The sequence below is a fragment of the Dermacentor variabilis genome, chromosome 5 (genome assembly GCF_050947875.1).
Source record: "Dermacentor variabilis isolate Ectoservices chromosome 5, ASM5094787v1, whole genome shotgun sequence".
Lineage (NCBI taxonomy): Eukaryota > Metazoa > Arthropoda > Arachnida > Ixodida > Ixodidae > Dermacentor > Dermacentor variabilis.
In genome coordinates, this window is record NC_134572.1 from 174,905,359 (window position 1) to 174,926,560 (window position 21,202).

The following is a 21,202-nucleotide window of genomic DNA, read 5'->3' on the forward strand; positions in this document are numbered from 1 at the left end:
CGAATGGCATAACCTTGAACTCGTAGAGGCCGTCTGGGGGTGATGAAGGCGGTCATTTAACGATCTCTTTCGTCGACTTGTATTTGCCAATAGCCATACTTGAGGCCCATCGACGAGAAGTATTTAGCCTTGCAGAGCCGATCCAATGCGTCGTCTATTTGTGGGAGGGGGTATACGTCCTTCTTCGTGATCTTGCTCAGACGACGATAAGCGACGCAGAAACGTAGGGTTCCGTCCTTTTTCTTCACCAAGACTACAAGAGATGCCCACGGGCTTTTTGACGGCGGGATGATCTCGTCGCGCATCATTTTGTCGACTTGGTGCCTTATAGCCTCACGTTCTCGCGTAGAAACTCGATAAGGGCTCTGGCGGAGTGGTCCAGCACACTCTTCGGCTATTATGCGATGCTTTGCGACTGGCGTTTGTCGAATTCTTGATGACGTCGAAAAGCAATTTCTATCGTCGAAGTAAACTTCTGAGCCTTTGTTGCTTACTCATGGGGAGACTTGTATTTATGTCGAAGTCTGGTTCGGGAACTACGGTCGTCGGGGCAGATGCGGCAGAATCCGAGAGGACAAACGCATGGCTGGTTTCCAGAATTTCCTCGATGAATCCCATCGTCGTGCCCTTCTTGATGTGCTTGAACCCCTGGCTGAGGTTTGTCAACAACACTTTCGTGTTTCGTCCGTGCAGTCGAGCGATTCCTCTTGCAACGCAAATTTGGCGATCGAGCAGTAGACGTTGGTCGCCTTCGATGACACCTTCTACGTCAGCAGGTGTTTCGGTGCCGACCACAATAGAAATGCTGGAGCGAGGGGGGATGCTCACTTCATCTTCAAGCACCCTCAAGGTGCCGTGACTAGGAACACCCTCCGGCGGTATCGCTTGATCTTCCGACAGCATTATTGACTTCGACTTCAGGTCGATGATTGCGCCGTGTTGGTTCAGGAATTCCATGCCGAGAATGACGTCTCGTGAACACTGTTGGAGGGTAACGAAGGTGGCAGGGTAAGTCACGTCGTGAATGGTAATTCTTACCGTGCACATTCCAGTAGGCGCTATGAGGTGTCTTCCAGCGGTCCGAATTTGAATGGTAATTCTTGCCGTAAACATTCCAGTCGGCGTTATGAGGTGTCTTCCAGCGGTCCGAATTTGAGGGCCTGCCCATGTAGTCTTAACTTTCTTCAACTGGGCGGCGATGTGTCCACTCATGACGCAGTAATTAGCCCCTGTGTCGACGAAGGTGGTGACTGCGTGGTCGTCGCGAAGCACGTCGAGGTCGGTGGTTCTTTGTCTTGCATTACAGTTCCGTCTTAGCGTCGGATCACGGCTGCGTCGCGTTGACCTGTGGCTGGTATGTGACGTCCACAGGTCGTCTTTCGTCGTCGTATTCTTCGCTTTCACATTTCGTCGGGACGGCGGCGTGTCGTTATGTCGTCGAGGTAGTTTCTTCGGCGTCTTCGTCGGCGGGCGAGGATCTTCGTCAGTTCGACGAACAGCAACCGCACCTCCATCGGTTACTGCTTTTAGTTTTCAGGATATCGGCTCGCTGACCGGCCCCGGGCTGTGCCAGTGTGTGGTCGGCACTGCGGCGACAGGTAGCGGCCTTGTGACGTCGAACGGTATGGTCGTCGAGGGCTCCACTGAGTGGTGGCGAGGAAGTCGGCGATATCGCGAGGTCGTTCGCCAATCTGTGGTCGCGGTGCGTTAACGGCGAACCCACGGAGTCCCATCTCCCAGTATGGGCATCGACGCTAAATGTGCCCGGCTTCTCTGCAGTGATAGCAAAGCGGACGGTGGTCGGGGGCGCGCCAAACGTCAGTCTTTCTTGGAACGCCGCGTGAGGTGGCGGGTTCGTGTGCTGGAGGCGGGGGTGGTTGTGGACGACGGAACTGTGTCGTCACTGGGCCCTGCTATGGGCACGGACGGGGAACGTGACGGCGGGCTACAGCGGCGTATGTCATCGCTTGCGGCTGAGGCTGCGGCGATTCAAGGGCTACTCCGAGTTGTTGGAGCTCCTCACGTACGGCGTCGGCAATCGAAGCCACTTGAGGCTGTAATGATGGGAACAGCTTCTGTAGTTCCTCCTGCACGACCACTCGGATCGTCTCGCACAGGTCGTCGGTGGTCATTGACTGAACTCCGGCGTAGTTTGTCGAGTTCGTGCGGTGGTCGATTTGCCGGTTTCGCATGTCGAGTGTCTTCTCCATGCTGGTGGCCTCGCGAATAAACTCGTCGACGGTCTTCGGGGAGCTTCGTACCATTCCGGCAAAAAGTTCCTTCTTCACCCCAAGCATGATTAGGCGGACTTTCTTCTCCTCGGTCATTTCAGGGTTGGCGTGGCGGAATAGACGGCACATTTCCTCCGTGAAGATCGCGATTTTCTCATTAGATAGCTGCGCCCGGGTTTCTAATAGCGCTTTGCTCGTTCTCGGCGTACCACGCTTGCGAATGCCTGCAGGAAGCCCCTTCGGAATAGGTCCCAGGTCGTTAAGGGGGCTTCTCGGTTCTAGAAACACGTCTTGGCAGCGTCTTCCAACGCGAAGACTTGTCGCAGTTTATCATCGCTGTTCCAGCTGTTAAATGTAGCGACTCTCTCATACGTCTCAAGCCAACTTTCCGTGTCCTCGAACGTTGAACCGCGGAACGTCGGAGCCTCCCTAGGCGGCTGTAGCACGACGGGGGACGCTGGGCTAGCCATTGGGGTGGACTTGGTGGCGATCTTCCTGTTCGTCTCAGGCAAAAGTTCGTGCTCCGGGAGCAGTCCTTGCAGCCTGCGGCTACCTCACTTGTTCTTGGCGACGTTGGTGTTGCCTTCCGCGTGCGGGCTTGGGCCACGGCTTTGTGGGGGCGTCCGGCACATGAACGCAAAGCACCTCCACCAGATGTCACGTGGTAGTGACGTTAAAAAACACAGTAGCAGTACTGTGAAACACAAAGCTATATACTATTGGGCGAACCTGTGCCCATAAAACAGGCTACACATAGCGCAACGAGAGCGGCGAACACAGTGGGCTATCGTCGAAAATCTGATCAGCGGGTCAAGCACATCGGCTTCTATAGATCAGTCATCGAATGTTCCAGAGTAATTGCTGGGACCCGCATGCCTTCCCCAAAGTTCTGCGCCATTCGCGTCGTGCATACATGCAATCAGATTACACAAGGTTCGGCGACAAAAGACAGCGGGTAGAAGCATCGATAACATTCTAGAAACTTCCGATACATTTAAACGCGTCCTGCGCTGAGCGATAACATTTCGTGAATGATAAAAGTGCCCACCCGTAAAGGTAAACGAGTTCACGTGTCAATATTACTGATACTGAGTGATTATATATCAATATCTCCTGCTGGGGTCATCAGTTTATTTTGTCTGCGTTATATAGACCCCTTGATGTTGCTCCGGATTTCCTGAAAAAAATTTAAATCACATATTGGGCAATACATGAAATCCAAGATGTTAATCATTGGTGTTGATAACTACTCGCTGTTTATTGGGATGGACTACAGGCCCTTGAAAGTTATGTCACGTTTCTAACATCATGCTAGCACACAACCTAATTGAAGTTGTTCCTGAATTAACCCGAGAACAACGACCATGTAAATGAGTTTTAGATTTAGTGTTTCTTCCAAGAAATTTTTCTAATTTTTCTGTTTCAGTAGAGTATGGACTGTCCGACCATCATTTTGTTAGTGTTCTCTTGTCACTTAGCTCTCACACAAAGTAAGCGAAGCCATTCTGTCTAGTTAAGTATCATCCACGGGCTGATGGGGCAAGCATTTTGTAACACCTGGATAGTTGCCTTATTGATTTCAATAACAATGATATCAATGTTCTTTGGTGTCAGCTTCTAGATATGGCTTTCGTTGTTTAGATACCTTTGTGCCGAATAAACGGAAAAGAATTCATAAATAGATGCCCTGGATGACACGCAACCTCATGTCAACTGAGGCGCAAGCTCATGCGTACTTGCTTTCAGTGAGTGCACTACACAATCAGATAGCGCACGCTCTACGAACATCATAATATTGTCCCAAGCTGTCATGAACCACGCCTGCCGCGCAGACAACCAGAAGAAAGAAGAGAACGCCGTTGGCCAAGCTGCCGCGAAACCGCTCTTCCACAACCGCGCCTATCAACCAGATTCATCTGGTTCCGCGTTAAACACCTCGTGTGTAACATTTGGTGGAGCTGTGCGGGGTAACTCCCACGACCTACAACGGAACCACCAGCACAAGAGCTACGCCGAAGCCGTCGCCTCGCCGGACTTTCGCCGTCGCGCTCAATCACGGCTACAGAGTAAAATACCCTCACCAGCAGTGCCTCGGCAAGCCCAGTCCCTATCCAGCACTACCGAGAGCCACGCACGTTCTCGGCGAAGGCAGAGGAAGATGTGGATGAGTGGCTAACCCATTACGAAAGGGTAAGCCAATACAATAACTGGAATGCTGCCAGTCAGGTTAGGAACGTTGTTTTCTTCTTGGCCGGCACGGCGCTGGTATGGTACGAAAACCACGCGGACATGCTAACTACATGGACACGCTTCGTTGAGGAAATCAAAAAGTGTTTCGGTGACTCGGACGCAAAGAGGAAACGTGCGGAACTCCCATTAGCCCAGAGAGCTCAGGTGCCCGGCGAGACTTGCACTACCTATATCGAAGAAATTTTGAAGTTATGCCGAACCGTCAACCGTCACATGACAGAGGAAGATAAAGTGGGGCACGTGGTAAAAGGAATAGCGGAAGACGTGTACAACTTCCTCATTGGTAAAGAGAACTTGCACACTGTATCAGAACTGATACGGCACTGCCGTACGTTCGAGGCGCTGAAGACTCGCCGAATTACACAAAAGTTTGGACGGCTGGCCAATGTAACAAATGTAGCAAGTGTTGACACGAGTACTCCGCTCCCAGACCTTTCGTCCGCCATCCGCCAGATAGTCCTCAAGGAGCTACAGCTACATGAAGAAGAGGCACGTTATGCGGCGCCACGTTGCAGCTCCTCCGTTTTCCGAGACATTCTTTGGGAACCCCTTCGGCTACTTGGAACCACTCGGTGAACGTCGCGGATCTTAACGGCTCCAGAGACGAACCGCATTACATTACGACCGAACCACCACGCAATGATTCGCCCCCTCAACGTTTTGATCCACGCCCACGCAACTTTCGTCCACGAAGACTCGCCGCTACCTACGACTTTCAAGCGGAAGAGCCTCGTTACCCTCAACCGATGTCTTCGGCAGAATACTTCAATCCGCATTCTGAAGTTCGCCCTTCGCCAGTGTGTTACTGCTGCGGCATGCCTGGCCATATAGCTAGGTACTGTAGCCGACGCCGAGCATCGAACTACGGATCGTCAGCGCCGACTATGCGGTCTAGCGGTCGTACACTGCGCACTCAGTGGCCAGGAGACTCCACTTCAGGAAGCCACTTTCGAGAAGACCGATGCAGCGCCCAGGAGACCTACCTTGGAGAAGAAAGAACCCGGAACCGCTACCGCTCCCCTGCCTCCGACCGTACTCTGACGCCACCACCAGCCTTCCGAGCCTCCCGATCACCATCCCCTCGGCCGCGATTCACGTCACCATCGCCTCGGCGCCGGTTCGTGTCACCCCCGCCGGGAAACTAGCCAGCGCGGCCGATGGAGGTGAGGTTGCTGGAAAATGTGTGCTGCCGACTCAACTGCCTCCAACTATTTTCATGCTGAAGAATAAGGTTCATGTACTGATTGATGGGGTCTCTACAATGGCTTTAGTCGATACGGGAGCAACTGTCTCGGTCATGAGTGTGAGGTTTAACGGCCTTCTGGGACGCAAGGTTATGTTTCGTTGGGACCAGTGCACAAGTTTCCGTGGAGTCAGTGGTGAATCATTGTACCCGGTTGCTGTGTGTAACGTGGATGTGTCATTGGGTGGGAAAGTTTTTAATGCAGAGTTTACTGTTCTTCCTCGCTCCCCGCATGACGTGATTCTGGGGATTGACTTTTTGCAATTGTGTGGTGCGAATGTTGACTGCCGGACGGGAGAACTCAGTGTCGACACCACTGTTTCGCCTGTGCTCTTTGAAAGTGAAGCTTGCCCGGAGAGTGTGCTGTGCGTGTGTGAGGATACAGTTGTGCCCGCCTTATCCGCGATGCGTGTTGCCGTCGCCTGTTCATCTCCGACTCCTACCTCGTTCGACGCTGCAGTGGAACCTGTACATCGGAGCTGCCTCAAGAAAAACGTGTTAGTTCCGCACTGCGTAGTCTCAGTAACGAATGGATGCGCGGGGCTGTGGGCACTAAACTGTTCCACTGAAGCAGCAGTGCTATCGCAAGGCCTAAAAATTGCCACGTTTCAGGAAGACTCGTCCGTATCGGTGGCAGTACTTACAGAGCTCCCCGATGGAGGAGCAACCAGTGTCTCGAGCCCCGGGAGCTCGAAGATACTTTCCATGATTGACAAGTCACTCAGCGATCACGAGCGTCGAGTTTTGATGGCCCTGCTTACGAAACATACCTCGGTATTAGACTTTGCGCAGCACGATGGCCCGCCATCAATTCCTGCGTCCAGAACTCGTCACCGCATCAACACAGGAGCCGCCCAGCCAATCCGACAAAAACCCTATCGTGTATCCCCATCAGAACGCAAGATAATCAGCGATCAGGTCCAAGAAATGCTATGCAAAGGCGTCATTCGAGAATCATCTAGTCCTTGGGCAGCCCCCGTGATATTGGTGAAGAAGAAAGACGGTACGTGGTGATTCTGTGTTGATTACCGTCGCCTAAACGCCGTCACTAAGAAAGATGTATATCCGCTCCCACGAATTGACGACGCCATCGACTGTCTCTTTGCGGCATCTTACTTTTCCTCAATCGATTTACGGTCAGGTTACTGGCAAATTCCTCTACACAAGGACGACAGAGAAAAGACCGCATTTGTAACACCCGACGGACTATTCGAGTTTAACGTGACGCCTTTCGGGTTGTGTAACGCACCCGCAACGTTCGAAAGGTTCATGGACACGATATTACGCGGCTTAAAATGGTAAGTTTGCATGTGCTACTTAGACGACGTTGTGATCTTCGGGCGAACGTTTAGTGAGCACAACAACCGTTTGGATTTGGTCTTCAACTGCTTGGAGAAAGCGGGCCTTGTGCTCACTTCAAAAAAATGCCGTTTTGGGGAACGACAAACTCTTGTGCTAGGCCATCTGGTCGCTAAAGAAGGCATCCGACCAGATCCACAAAAGACTGCGGCCGTAAAAGCAATTAGAGTACCCAACTCTGTCAAACAGTTAAGAAGTGTCTTGGGCTTGTGCTCCTATTTTCGCCGATTCATTCTCCGGTTTGCTGACATGGCTCATCCCCTTACACGCCTTCTCCAAAAAGGCGTTCCCTTTAGTGGACTGCAGATTTCGACTCATCGTTTCGCCAGCTCAAGTTCCTGTTGACATCGCAACCAGTTCTACGGCACTTTGATCCTTCATCACCAACTGAGATTCACACCGATGCCAGCGGCGTAGGCATCGGTGCTGTGCTAGTTCAGCGTGTTGACGACAGTGAGCACGTGATCTCTTACGCTAGCCGGTCCTTGAGCCGCTCCGAGCGAAACTACACAGTCACCGAACAAGAGTGTCTGGCGGTCATCTTCGCCGTGCAACGGTTTCGTTCGTATCTCTATGGGCACCCCTTCACTGTGAGAACAGATCATCATTCGCTATGCTGGCTTGTGAATCTGCGGGATCCCTCAGGGCGACTAGCTCGCTGGGCCCTCCGTCTACAGGGATACGATTTCGTTATTTGCTACAAAAGTGGCCGGCGACATGCTGACGCTGATTGTCTCTGTCGGATGCCACTTCAAACAACTGAATGTGATGCGGACAATTTTGATGAATACATCGCTTTTGTGTCCCCGGAATTTCCGGATATGGGTGCCGTCATATCCGAGCAGCACAATGACGAGAGCTTACAACCGCTCTTCGCGGCAGCACAGGCGTCACCTGCAGGCAGTCGCTTTCGCCTACGTGATGGTGGCGCGCTGTATAAGAAGACCTACTCGACCACCGGTGCAGCTACCTTTTAGTTGTCCCAAGAACCTTCGCCACCAAGTATTACACGCCATGCATGATGACCCAACTTCCGGTCATCTTGGTTCCACGCGTACACTCTACCGGGCTCAAGAACGTTTTTACTGGCCTAAGATGCGGAAAGATATCGAACGGTACGTCGCCAGCTGCTCTCAATGCCAGCGCTACAAGCGTCCGCCACAAGCGCCACATGGCCTGCTTCAACCAGTTCCCCCTTCTAGCGTCCCCTTTGAGCAAGTTGGTATAGATCATCTGGGCCCTTTCCCGCGATCCTCCAAGGGTAATCGTTGGGTTATCGTTTGCGTAGATCACCTTACCCGCTATTGTGAGACCGCCGCATTGCCATCGGCCACAGCTACAGAAGTTTCGATCTTCTTGCTGGCTAACGTTATACTCCGACATGGACCTCCTCGCATAGTAATCAGCGATCGTGGGCGACAGTTTACCGCGGACGTGGTTGAAGAAACCCTTCGTCTGTGTTCATGTAGTTTCCCCCATTCAACGCCCTACCATCCACAAACTAATGGTCTGGTCGAGCGCACAAACAGAACGCTTGCCAACATGCTGTCCATGTACGTCGATTCAGCACACAAGAATTGGGACAATATCTTGCCTTTTATTACCTATGCCGTCAATACCGCGAGACACGAGACCACTGGTTACTCACCATTTTTCCTTCTGTATGTTCGTCCGCCGCGCTACATCCTCGACACCATATTTCCCTACTTCGCTCATGACAACGAATCAATTGATGAGATCCTATGTCGAGCAGAAGAAGCGCGACGCCTCGCTAGGCTACACACCCTAGCATCGCAGAACCGGTCCAAGATCCGCTATGACGGGCGTCACCGCCACGTTTACTTCGATCCTGGTGACCTTGTGTGGCTCTGGACGCCGTTGCGGAAGCGTGGCTTGTGCCAGAAGTTTCTCGCCCACTACGACGGCCCTTACGTTATCCTGGAGCGCCTCAGCGAAGTAAACTACCGCACTGCGCGTCTCACGAGCAGTGGACGACGCTCGGCCAAGGCTGAAGTGACGCACGTCGCGCGTCTGAGGCGTTACAACCCACGAGATGACTGACTCGCCCGGCGGGCTTCGTCTGCCAGCGGGGAAATGTCACAAGCTGTCATGAACCACGCCTGCCGCGCAGACAACCAGAAGAAAGAAGAGAACGACGTTGGCCAAGCTGCCGCGAAACCGCTCTTCAACAACCGCGCCTATCAAACAGATTCATCTGGTTCTTCGATCCAGCGACCTTGTGCTCAGCAGCCCAACACCATAGCCACTGAGCAACCACGGCAGGTCTCAAAAACAAATTTCCTATTTTTGCTATGCATTCCCACCGTACAGGACCCGGGAATGGCTTCTTCGCGTTCACTTCACGCAGCAAAGCCATATCGTAGGCCACTGAAAAGTACATCCTTCCGCTGGTCGTCTTTGACGCTGCTATTGTGGGAAACTCTTTTGTCTCGCGCTCTCCCGAACAAACAAGAACCACGAGCGCAGCACGCAAGGCTCCCTACGTACGCACGCAAGAATCGGATGCGTGCGTACGCAGCGGCCGCATACGCATCACGCACCGTTCGTGTTGCGTTCTGGACATGCGCACTTTGCAGAACGTAGCGATCTTACGTACGCAACGCCGTTGCGTACGCTACGTACGCAGTACTAAAACTAGACAGTTTTAGTTACATGTACGTAGAGGCTTCACGTACGCAAACGTGAAAAGCCTACGTACTTTACGTGCACGCTCTCTGAAACGCTTTTAGCTACACGTACGTGACGCGCGACAAGAGGGACCACGTAGCTCCATCTATCGGGAAGTATGAACACTGCGGCAGCCAATTCAATCCAAGATGAGTATTTCAGCCAAGCCAGTGTTGTCATGGTGTTGTGCATTGATGCGTGCCGATCATTGTTTCAGCAATGTCTGGAAGTGTGTTGTGCAAGAGTTACCTGCTGTCAACGTTGTCCTGGAATGAAATAGATGACCTGTTGATGACAAAAACGCAGCGAGAGCTTCTGAAAGGTTCATTGGACGACTTGGGGTACCACTTCAGGCACGAGAGAACGTCGGAGTTGCTTTGCTATCGGTCGCAGCGCGGGCTGCTCGACATTGACAACATAGAGCCCTCACTGTTCAGGCAGCAATTTAGATTTGAGAAAGAGGATTTCGATAACTTGTTTCGTGCTCTTAAACTGCCTGAGACCGTGAAGAGTGCTCAAAATGTGACTGTGCGCGGTTGGGAGGCGTTGTGTATTACGCTTCGACGCCTTGCCTACCCAAACAGGTGGTGTGATCTCGAAACTATATTCGGCAGGCATTCATCTGTGATGTCGAGTGTGGCGTCAGAAGTTATTTTCTACATCGTAAGCGAGTTTCATCATCTGCTTGAAGACTGCAACAACCATGACTGGCTGTGTCCTGCCACCCTTGGAGAGTTTGCAAATGTAAGTTGACTGTTTATTTTCTTTCTAGCCTCGTGCTGGTACTGAACAGAAACAAGAACAGATGTTTTTGCTGTCTGTTTACACAACGTCATTCTTTTTTGTCCATGTATGGTACTGTGCCTTGTTTTCACTGTTATTTCAGCTTTTCTGTTTTATTGAGGACTAAAGTTGCAGCGGTAGATGGGAATAAGAAAGTTACAAATTCACAAGCCGTTGACATGTGCCGGTATAAAATGGAGAAGACAATAGCCATAACAAGCGGGAGCATTGCGATTACTGGAACTACTCATATTCGCACATAAGACATCTATAAAGCAGTTATATCTGTCACACGTAATCGACATATTGTTCGAAAAATTATTTTGAAATCTTAGTCTCTTCAGTTTAGGTCGAACGGCACATCACCTCAGCAAGGTTCGCATAAAATATCCATGTAGACTTCGTTACACGTGATCAGTGCAGGTTGTGTATTTCAAGCTACAAGATTTCACTTAAGTACGTATACATTATGGGCGATATAATCTACGACAGAGGGTTCTATGTAAGAAAAGTTATTGAAAGAACAGATACCATTTTACGCTTAACTACAGCCTGCGCTTTGACCACATTTAATTTTGTCTTGCAGGCCATCCGGAACTGTGGTGCAGCGCTGACAAACCGCTGGGCATTTATCGACGGCACGGCACGCCCCATATGCCGACCCAAAAGGAACCAACGCGATTATTTTTCTGGCAATAAGCGGATGCACATGCTCAAGTACTAGTCGGTGATGTGTCCCAATGGCATTGTGTGCCAACTTGACGGCCCTTATCCTGGAAGGCGGCATGATGTAGGTAGGTTGCCCTGTGTCTTGTGTGAAAGAACTTTGCATTGATATTTTTAAGAGACAGTCGGGTACCTGGAATGGCTTGTCTCTTTTATAAATATATGTTCAGGAAGGTAAGTACGGGCAAAAATTGCTTTGGTGCCAACCTGAGCCTTGTTCTCCTCCCTTTTCACTTTGATATGTTTGATAGTTTTCCGCATATGTTCACACTTGCTATTACATAGCTTTCTTGACCCCTTGAGGAATAGTTGGTGAGGCAAATGTTTACCTAAAGTACTAATTTTAACATGACCGATGTTGTCTCATTTTGTTAGTCAATTGAATTCATTTTCTGTTGTTGTTGTTGTTGCAGGGATACTCCAGAGCAGTGGCCTCTATGCGAAACTGGAAAAGTTGGTGGGGCCCCACCAGTTCGTCATATACGGCGATCCTGCGTACCCACTGAAGCCACTCTTGATGAAGCCCTGTGGCGGCTCTTCGCTGACAACAACGCAGTTGGCATTCAACACTAGCATGAGTCGTGTTCGCCAGGCTGTTGAATGGGGATTTGGGAAGGTGATCAGTGAATTTGCGTTTCTGGATTTTAAAAAAAATCAAAATTGCTGCGACAAGAAGTCACTCGCATGTACAAAGCAGCCACTATTCTTACTAACTGTCACGCGTGTTCGTACGGCAGCCAGGTGTCTCAGTACTTTGAACTACACCCACCTAGTCTAAATGAGTACCTGAGGCCACATCACTGAAGTACTGTCTCAAACATATGGCATTATGCTTTCCAGATTGCCTTTACCCCTGTAGAAGTGATTGTTCGTAATAGCTGTCATGTTTTTATATGTTTAGTGCTTAACTGCACACATGTCTGAAGCACAATGCTTTCAACGTTGCTTTGGTGCCAGCTTTCTTTTTCTGTTCTGTGGAGTCTCACTGTCAACGACACTATTTTGTGTGGCTGCTGTAATAAAGTTGAGTTACAACATGTGTGCAATTTTGAGATGAGTATGTCACTCTTATTGCAATTGCAATGCCAAAATCTCCAGTGTTTTATTTGTTGTTTCTTACAACATCTTCCAGTGTGCTAATTTTGTTCAAAATGCTTTCCATGATGCTGGTAAAGCTTTGCTGCTGAACTGTAAACATGCGGCGCTCTTCAGCCCTTTCGCGCCTTTCCTCAGCACGTTCTTCTGCCCTCTGACGCCTTTCCTCAGCACGCTCTTCTGATCGTATGCGTCTTTCCACCGCCTTGTGAAAGGCGTTTTGATTCATTTCTTGCTCTTTCAATTCCATTTCCCTAAGAGATTTCTCCTTTTCCCAGGCATGACGCTGTTCCTCCAGTGCGATGCACCTCGATTCGATGACATAGTCTTTCTGCTTCATAAACTGATCATGCTTCATCCTTTTTTCCATGAAGTCGTAGTCAGCTTGGTCAAGCCCTCCAGCCTGATTTCTTTTTCCTGTAAGATACGGCAGTGTAGGAAAATGCACCCTTAGTAAAATTACACCAGGGTGACTACACATCTTTAAGAGTGATTTTATGCAAACAATTTTTTGGGGTAACTCATACACACACAAGATACCATTTCTTTTTCTGTACCTTTTCCGTACCTACTGGCATGGCACCACAGATGCGAGCACTGCATTAATTTGGGACACATTTATTCATACAGACTAACGTGCCCACACAAACATCAAAAGCTGCTTTGTACGTCCTCGAATATGATAAGGAACAAATAACGGGTGGTCTTGAGTGCAGAATCGAATTGGCATACTATAATAGGCATCAACGTAATAATGTATTAAGGAGCGTGAGGGTTTTTTGCAGAAACACATATGAGATGCTCCTATATGTGCCAAAGGTATAATTATTGAGGTTGAGACCAAAACACTTTAACGTGCCTGCTTGGATTACCAATTCAAAATATATTTGATAGCAGTTCTCTTGTCAACGGCACATTGTGTCAGTTCGTGTCATTACTAGCATTCGCTGTTGTCAACATGCACGCAGGTGGAAATGAAAAGCCAAGAATTTTCAGCGGCTGATGAATACAACTAAATTGAGAAAGTATTGTTACCGCGGCCACGCGTGGACTCACTCCTAGGAGGTTGTGGCTGATCCACGTTTCCTTCGGCACCCTGACGTGCATTCGTTGGTGGGCTGCTGATGCTTGCCGGTGAAGGCACTTGACTGCACTTTGTGCTACAACTGGGGCTGAACACAGTCGGTGCATCGTCCATGTCGAGTTCAGGTGGAGGGTACGATTCCTCGATGCCTTCATCGTCATTGCATCCGCTCACAATCTGTGACAAGAGCTGCGTCGCTGTATTTCCGCCAGCGCCTCAAATTGTACCAAAAGAGACCATAAAACTAGACCCAGCTGTATCGGCTGCACAGAGGACTAGAGGAAGAAATTGAGAACCTCCACAGGCGTTGTCCGACAATGCGTAGGCATTCATGTGACGTTCAAGGACCAACCCGCCAATTTTTGGTACGTGCACCTTTCAAACTTCTTGGTTGTTTTCCCACGTCAAGGGACACTCCCAGACTTTCCAGTTGGCCCCGCTGAAATATTTTAAGTGACCCACACTTTTCAAATCTAAGCCCCATCTGTCAAATTGCCCCCAATTTATCAAATTGCCCACCACTTCAAGGCGCTGAAACATTATGTGGTGGGCGCTGGAATTGTTATTCACGATATACAGCTTTTGGTTTCCCATACCTATTTGTGGAGACCTACGCATTCACGTGAGTAACGCGTTATGTGAAGAGCAGGATTTGACTAATTTTTTGTTTTCCGAGTACTCGCTAAATAACTTTTCCCCATTTAAAATGGAAGACGAGATCCGAGATGCTTACATTCTGCTGTGTCGTCGAGGCCCGCTGCGTGTGCCTCCGCTGCGGCGTCTCTCGCATGCGCCGCTGAACTTCTACCGACGGTTGATGTGTTTCGGCTGCCAGAGCCCAGCGGTGCCTTCTTAAAGATTCTTATTTTATAGCCGTTCTCGTTCGCGATTGTCAAAATTTCTTGGAGTAACTGGTCTTGTTCGGAGTACTCCTCCTCGGTTCCGGACCTAGGAGGTGGCACCAAAGAAATGTTTGTACTGACCACTCTATCTTGCGCTATGTGTTGTGCGCTCAATGGAAACCACAAAGTGACTTACCTGCGGAGGTTTCTCCGGTCTCGGTCAGCATGTTGCGCGAGCAGCAGGTCCGTCCGGTCGCGAACAGTGTGGGCGCTGAACACTTTTTGTTTATACTCCCTCAAGCGGACAGCGATCTCTGCCCACCGCACTGTGTGCCTCATGTTCTCCTCGAAAGGGTTACATTCCCTCACGTCGCGTAGCAGGTCTAAATCATCGCTTTTCGAAAAGCGAAGGCGCGGAGCTCCTCCAGCGATCCTGTCGCCGTGTTCCGATGCAAGCCGACCGCGTGCGCGGCCCGCTATCGCTTGTTTGCGATCTCGCGAAACTCCCGCGTGAAGCTGTCTACGTGCGCAAGAAACGCACGCAAAGAATTGAATCTCACGTACGTCCGTGAGATGCGCGCGCGCCCGCTACGTTGTGCGCATGCGCACTGCTGACCCGTAGAAGCTCTACGTACGCAAAGCCTCTACGTACGTGTAACTAAAACTGTCTATTGTCTAGCGTTTTTACGTTGATGGCAACTGGCAAATTATCGCATGACTGGAACACAGTCCGAATCGTTCCTGTATTTAAAGGGCTCCTCACTAGGTCTGGCCATTTCGAGCAGACAAGCGCAGAGCATACAATGCGCGCTAACGACCACGTTTGCAAAGAATTACATCGCTACGCGTCGCGGAAAGGTTTGAAATTTCATTCCGAGCATTGTGTACCCTTTCCCTCGCGGTGACCGTGCTCCAAGCCAGACGGTGACCCACGTGTGAGACCGGGCTAGTTGATATTCCATGCTGAAGTGACTAGCGCAAGAGTGCACACGGGACACTAAAAAGTCCACAAGGAGAAGTGCTTGTCCTTGTCGCCTTTTGAGTGTCCCGTGTCCACTCTTGCGCTAGTCACTTCAGCATGGAAAACGTACTCCTGTCCGCAGTGTGACGTCGCTCATGGTGACACGTGACTTCGAGAATTATTCAAAGAAACATCTGTAATTTGAGTGATCTGTTGCTTGAATTGACGAATTTAACTTTAGAGAAATAATAAGGCCTACAAAAGGAATGTTCGTGTATTCGTTTTTTTGGGGCGGTAACTGGTGACACGCGCGTGGTAGAAGCGAAATGCCATGCTAAGTGCCCGTACATGGTCAATCCGCCCATCCGCTCCGCCCTCGTCCGCACGCGTGCTGATGGCTCTCTAGTGGAGAGCGAGTAGCGGTCGCAACTTTCCCGTCCGCACGCCTGCTCGTCTTTCATTGGCTGTTAAGAGGCGGATGGTGTCTGCTGTCGTCACAGCAAACATGGCGCGTGTTCGAAGCAAAGCGAAGGGGGATCGCAAGGCCTAAGCTACAGCCGCCTCAGAAACAGTCTATTTTTTATCCTTTTTGTGATTTTTACTAGAGATATATCTGGCACCCACGCAGATAGTCATCGAAAGCAGCAAGCCGGTGCACCCTTCCAGACCTCATCAGTGCGTACGATCGCCAACAGAAACCGACGGAGCGCAGGAAGTGTGTGTTGTGTTTACGAGAGCGTCGCAAAAAATATTTGAAGCTGTCGAATTCGTGGTTTTTTGTTCCATGCTTCGCGTGCGTGTCGCAAGCGAGAAGTCCCTCACATACACGTGCATTCTGAGCAGGACAATGTCAGTGCGTGGCAAAATAAGTAGCGTCCGATTAGCGCGCCCAGCGAACATGATTGGTTTCTGTTCTGTGTATGCGGATCGTTGCCGCGAAGTGGTGAACGCCAGCCCTTCGCAACTTTCAGAAGTAATGATACGATCAGTAGCGATAAGTTTTTTATCGCCTTATAATCGCTGCCATTCCGCGTGTGCTATACTGAGTGTGAGCCGTTTTGCCGGCTGCGACGCGCGGAGGTGACCGCGACGTTCGAGCTGTGTTCTTGCTGTTACGAAATGTGTTCGCAAGCTACAAACCTTGATATGTATGTGCGATGTGTCCACGGAGCAAGAAAGATTTAGGAGTGGAAACTCCGCTGTTTGCGGCGACCAGAAAAGGTCACAAGCCCGCGGAGCCACTATCATGCTGGCGGCGCCTGGCGGCCGTTTCGGTTGCCAGGGCAACCGGTCGAGCGTGATGCTCCCGTTCGGCCGCGCGCGCCTGACTTCTCTTGAGGGCACGGAGGAAGTCGCTGGATAGCGCGCCGGAGCCGCCTGCCCGGGCGCTGCATTTTTTTTTTCGCTGCGGCTTCTACGTCGCCCCGTATGGCGCCGCCACTGCATGCGGCCCCGTCGGCGCATACAATTGTGACCTTATCTGGTCGCTCGCACTGACGGAAGTTTCAGCAGTTTCAGCTCCCTAAATGTCCACCTCCGTGGATGTGTCGCAGCGTTGCTGGGTCTAGAAGTACTCGTCCGACGCGATATGCGTTTGCTCAGAAGTGAACTTTGCAGTAGTGTTGCCGATCGCGTTTTCATATTTAGTACCCTTACAGATAAGCCCTATCACACCGGCCTTTTCTACTTCGTACATCTATCGTTTCTTTCAAAAGTTACTGCACGGTTGAAGATGCTTCTATCGGTGGGGGGAAATTAGGGAACATCATAATAATTGCATACGTCAAGACGTTCAGCGCTGTCGTGAAATGTGGACGCGCCTGAGCGCACTAATGTCATGAACGCAAATTTCCGGCAGCCTTGATTTTCATAATGTGGACATTAGTGTGAAGAGCAAGAATTTCTAATTTCACGAAGTAAATTGCTTTATATTTAGTGATGCAAGCGGCTTACATAGCCAAAAATCTGAGCTGCTTGTTTTTGACTAGTGACTAAGCATAGAGTCTGTTTGTGAAGACACAAGTGGCGTGGTAGATGAATATGTTATAGGTAAGAACTGGATACTACCTTCTCATTAAGTAAAAATTTTACGTCTACTGACAAAGATCAATATGAATGTAAAAATGAACACGTAGGACGGGTAGTAACAAGTAAGTAAGTGTCACAGGTATGGTGTTATATAATATTCTGCTAGCAGCCAGCAGAACTGCGTGAAATAAATTTTGCCCCGAGTTCTTCCTCACTGGCCAGCCTTGGTCACGTTACTAATGCAGGCAGAATTCGTTAAACGAAAGTTTGCTGTTACATTGCACATGCACCTTATTTGATTATCTGGTTTGTGTCGCCTGTTTTGACACGAGCCTTCAGTTTAAAGCGAGCAATAGCACGAGTACCAGCATTATATGCCTGATAAGTGCTTTATTTTCTTTCCTCGTGTTCATTCTGCCAACAGTGATTAGCAAATAATGTGCATTAAACTGACTTGGGCCTGCAAAGTATGCCCATTAGATGTTTTCCCAGTGGACTTTCATCTGCCAGTAAGCTTACTGCTACCTGTCATTCGTAGGTGTGAGATGTTGGACGCTATAAGTGGCTATCTGACTTATTTTTATTTTGAATAGGCCACAGTTCCACTCATTGAACTGAAAACTGAACCGTTTTCAGCTGCGCTGCCAGACTATAGAAAGGGGGACCTCGCCTTTGTCATTCTTTAGCATGTTCATGGCCACAGTGCGTTGTCCCTGAGAAGTCAGCTGCTATCACAATATAAAACGTGCCTATTGGTTGCTATGAGTTTATCCTGAACACAGATTTTCACAGTTATGTCAGCATTAGTTATGTGACAGAAGCCAGCCAATGAGGATGAACTGCTGGCAAATTTTTCAAGTGACTCTGCAGTCAGAGTATCTGCTCCCTATAATATGTTAGCCACACTGATTTGTCAGTGTGCTGACTAGTTCTTTCTTGACAGAAATTTACTACCCAGCTAGACAAGATATGGCCAAACCATCAATTTTAGGCCCGTACACATGGTAACTTCTTTATTTTATGATATTCTGCACATGACACCCATGTCTAGCTCAGATTAGCAACATCAGCTTCACTTATGCATGGAGTTGAGTTGCTGCATGTGAGAAAAAAAATCACTGCGTAGCTAATGGGAATTAGACTGGTACGAAAAAATTATTTGTCTTTATGGCTTGTTCTATAAGTGGTGCTGTTCATTTGATGCAAACAGTAACACATGAACGCAAATGTATGTGTACCTTGCATTTACGCGCATGTGTGTGTGAATAAAATAGCACAACTTCTAATATCAAGGCACGTTGCACCAACTATACCCATTAAAGATGTTCTATGTGGTATTCAGCTGATCTTATTGAAATTTTATCACATGGTGCAGTTACAACATTTCATACCTGTGTGTAAACCAATTTAGGAATTGTATTCAATGCATGTAAGAATGCATCTCTTAGGCTAATGCAGTACGTGGGGTAGCAGCTTTTTATTTAGCTTTTGCCATAGCTAATTAGAGGGATCTTGTTGATTATGCCATCCAAACAACTTCTATAAAGGTTTGTGTTTAGTATACCAGCAGTGAAATGCTGAATGCAGCTGCAATTCTTTGTATACTAGTGAGATTAATTCCACTGCTCATTGTTCTGTCACGTGTTGTTCTTCAGTCACACATGGTGACAGTATTTCGCGTCATGAGTTCTAGGCTAATTTTCACATAGGCCTTTCCATGAAGTGAAATCTGCCTCTTCAACAGTCAGTTTAGTGGAAAGGCACCATTGAAACAATAGCTCAAAGACCAATTCCTGCATGCTTTTCGCCAATCGGGTAGTGTACGGAAACTATGTGTGATACATTACTTCAGCTACACCAATAATCACACAGCTAAACCTGCCACATATAGTTAAGTCATTGATATAGGCAGAGGAAGATATTGCACGTATGTAACAGTTACTCATCCCTTGAAATGTCAATGACCCAAACCTTCGCGAGCGTATCGGTCACAACCATCCAGCAGCACAAGTGGGAACACTTGTGCTATCACAAGCGGAAACAAGTAGATTAGTACCACCATCTCAGCTGATTTGTCGTGATTACCTTGCCTGCAAGTTTCTTGTTTATATTGGATAGGCTTTCTACTTTATGAATTAACAGCTTTCACAATATTTACTGCCCTAATAAAGGCACATCACAGATACCAGTACTGAAGGAGGTACATACAAGTAGGGCAGAGAACTTATCGGTAAGTTAAAAAATAAGCCGGTAAAACTATGTCGAACAAACTATGTTCACATTAAAAGATATACCATCGGCAATTAATGCACATTCAGAACATGCAATAAGGGCCTTGTGGGGGGGATTGAGACCTGTGATGCCAAAAACCTGTTTGCGTTTTAAATATTGACATAAAGAAGAATTCCAGTCTGTACTTCTGTGTTGGAGGGTATAATATCAAAGGAGAGGTGCAAAACGGATTTTTGCATGTAGTAGTCCCTTATGTACGTGCTACTCAAGTTGTGCCAAGCATAGCTATCTGTGTGCAAAGCATTGGACAAGGTACCATATGTATGTCTGACACATTAAAAATCTTTTCCGTTGAACATTCTGAGCTCTAAATGTGAAATACATGCTGTTTTCAGCTACAAATAGCGTGTATACATATTTGACCCGCACCACAAAGAGCTGATGGGACAAAAAATGTGTACACCTTAGTGTTATGTAGCTTTTCATGGTGTCTCAGTTTACTTAATACAGTTTTGAATTTACAGATTGCTTCACATGTTTATAGCTAAAAACCACAGAGACTACTTGCATTGTGACTGCGAGGTCACAACACGAGGATTTGTGTAGTATCCTTCCCGTCCATTGATGAGTCCTTGCACTATAAATGTAAAATGTCACACCTGCAAAGCTGAGTATCCACCCTTACATTTCAAACGCTCTTTTGAATGCTCAGCAGCTATGCTTATAAGCACATTCTGAGAGCAAATCTACACCACCCTAATTTAAGCGCAATGTAAAGGGATGTTTGTGCATAGCCAAGCTGTTCTAGCATGCCTGTAGGAATACAGCATTGTCCAGTGGCACCGTATAGTTCAGGCATAACAGTGAACGACTAGTAAACAAAGCGGCTGATAATACTAAGCTGACCCATATGTAGGATCATTATATTATCTAACTCACATGCAAAGTTGCTTCCAGTATACTGAATAACCGCAGCTTTGATTTGCCAAGTTATATTACTGCACACACACAACACTGAGACAAGGTCTGTACAATGGTGAGCAATGCACCAAGGAATGAAAGATTACTTGTGATGTGGGCATTTGAATAGTAGAAGCGAATGCATACCCAATACACCAGTATCCATGCTTTCTTCTGGAACAATCTTACATTTGGCACAGAGGCTGAGCCGCTGCGGCCTCGTGACTGCCAATTTCTATGCTCTCACAGTGCTAAAGGGGGTATCATTCATTTGGCTACCCGAATAGTGAATAGGTAATGGAGCACAACAATCTTTCAGTTTTACGCAGATCACCTTGTGCATTACTCACAAAACTGAACGTAAGGAACTATTCGCTGGTTTGTTATGCAAATAAAAAAAATGGCAATGAATGTTTGCTCACTGTTTGTGTGGCCCTGTCTTCCGCCCTATGTGCCTTCATTTCATTCTCATGCACATGTTAAAACAGCAACTAATTAAGAAAGACAAACACAAAACTACTAACTACATCAACCTTTTCACACCACAAGAGGTCACTGAACTCACTGCTAAGCTACACTTGATAATCTCGGTTTGCGTTCAAATAAATGCAGGCACTGGCCAGCTGTTTGTGTTGGGCTATACATTTTTCATTTTCCTAAACTATGGCTGTGCATGAGCTAGCTAGGTTGTCACGGCATAAATACACAAACATGCAGCCC

At 48.5% G+C, this 21,202-nt stretch overlaps 1 pseudogene; it reads left to right on the top strand.

Annotated features, from left to right (window-relative positions):
- The first annotated feature begins 11,284 nt into the window (after positions 1-11,284).
- On the top strand, positions 11,285-12,084 carry LOC142582037 (uncharacterized; annotated as a pseudogene).
- Positions 12,085-21,202: the final 9,118 nt, after the last annotated feature.